The sequence below is a fragment of the Myotis yumanensis genome, unplaced genomic scaffold (genome assembly GCF_028538775.1).
Source record: "Myotis yumanensis isolate MYYU_CA2020_CCGP unplaced genomic scaffold, mMyoYum1.0.hap1 SCAF_1, whole genome shotgun sequence".
NCBI lineage: Eukaryota > Metazoa > Chordata > Mammalia > Chiroptera > Vespertilionidae > Myotis > Myotis yumanensis.
In genome coordinates this window covers 229,932,264-229,934,566 of record NW_027223752.1, presented here as the reverse complement: position 1 = coordinate 229,934,566, position 2,303 = coordinate 229,932,264, and positions in this window count along the sequence as shown.

Here is a 2,303-nt window from a genome sequence, read left to right as displayed (position 1 = left end):
TTTTGAACTACAAACATATAATAACACAGTCTACAAAGCACATGGTTATAGCAAACAATGGGGCAAGACAGTGCTTTGTAGTTGGTCTCTGTTGCCTGAATTCAGAGATTCTATGCACCTAAAAATACTTCATGTGCAATGCCTTCTGTTAGGTTACTGCTATATGTTCAATAGAAAAAAATATATGTTACCAAAAACGGTAACTATGCAATGGATATATCAATTAACGTGATTATGGTAATCATTTCACAATGTATATGTATATTAAATTATCACATTATATACCATATATATATTATATATATATACATATATAATATATATATATATATAATTTTATTATTTTTATTTGTCAACTGCACTTCAATAAACCTGGGGAAGGGGTAGAAATAACCAGTTTCTTGATTAGGGTGGGATTTCAGAATCTGGAAACTATAAAATGCATCCAGGTCCAAAAGGAAGAAGATACATCTTAAACATGTCTCTTGAGATTCTGAAGAAGGTCAAGTTCAAAGATAAGCAGCACTTTGATATGGTCATATTCACTGGAATTGATTAGAAACTGGAAGTAATCTCATGGAAAATGCATATAACTTGGACATAGAAGATCTCATTTTGCATTTCGGGTTCACTACTAATTATCTGAGATGGTCTGGGAAAGTTATGTAACTGCTTTAAGAGCAACAAATGGAAAAGAATCCCCAGAGGTTTGAAGTCAGGTACTGACTGCTTTGTACCAAGCGGTGTTCTAGGCACTGTGGATACAGCATCAAATAAGACAAGCCCTCAGGGAGCTTAAATACAAATGACTGCTGTTTGCATAGGAATGTGAATCTTAATGTTCCAAACCTTCCACTTGACTCCATACCCTCTTGTTAGGAGAACAGCCCTAAAAGCCCTACTCTGGGACTGAGGATAGAAGCAAAGAGTGATGGACCTGTCAGCTAAGGAAAAGCATTCCCCTTGTGTATGGCTGAGCTCTACCTGCTTTAGACAACCTCACCTTATCCATCTCTTCATTCATTTCTTTAATACATACTTGCTGAGGACATGCTTTGTACTCGGCACTGTGGTAGAGACTGGTGGCTTATGCTTCTTGTTCTTAATCTAATGTAATCATATGTCTATACATGTATAGTGTAATGCACACAGATAACTATGTGAATAAAATTAATCGCCAAAGAAGAAATATTTAAACATTCTGAGGTTGAGGAGATGGGATGGTTAATGGTAGCCGGGGAAAGTTTCACAAACCTGACAAGAAGGCCACTTTTGAAGATGCAGACGTTTCTCAGGTTGATGTCAATTTCAGGTTAACTACTTTAGTAGAGGGAGAGGGGAAGATCTTTCAGGGCAAGGGAATATTATGTAAAAAAATACAGAGATAGGCTGGTCCCATGGGAGTGGGTTATCCGAACTTAACTAAAGTTAGTGTCACTAAACCCCCACTGCTAAAAAAATAATACAGAGACATATTTGGAGAATTACACATAGTTAGTATTTTCTTGGTGTGTGTGTGTGTGTGTGTGTGTGTGTGTGTGTTTTAGGAAATAATAAATATTTTATTTTAAAAATTTATTTTACTATTAAGAGTATTATAGATGACCCCCCATTTTCCCTTCTTTTCTTCCATCCACCTTCCTGGGCCCCACACCAGGCCTTCACCTCTCTATTGTCTATGTCCATGAGCTATGCATATATAGCATGCATGTAAGTTCTTTGATTAATCTCTTCCCACCCTCCCTCCCCGCTTCCCTCCGAGATCTATCGGTCTGCCCCATGCTTCCATCTGCATGGTCCTATTTTGTTTGTCAATTTAATTTGTTCATTAGGTTCCACATATAAGGGAGATCATGTGATATTTGTTTTATATATTTTATGGAATATGAAGCAGGGTGGGAGAATTATTTATTGGAGCCCAACAATTCATTTGCCAGGGTTTAAAATTTTCTTAAAACAGCTAATCTAAAAAATGTTACAAAGGAAGAAGGAAGTGTCTTTCCTTTCACATTATTTAAAATTCAGTTTGAAAGTTGGTTTTCTAAGTTATATTTAGACATCTTAGGTAATGGAGAGAGAGACCTTATCATCTGAGCACATCGGCATGTACCTTGGGTTTGTTCTTTTAAAAATAATTACAGGGAAATGTGTGTATTTATAGTTGACTTTTACTTTCTTACAATTATTTAATAAGGCAGGCTTGCAATACTGATCTCATGATCTAAGAGCCTGTAATCTCTCTGGGGTCTAATTGTCTCCTGATAACCTTGCCCCTTGTGGACATCTGTATTGCTATTGTAAAG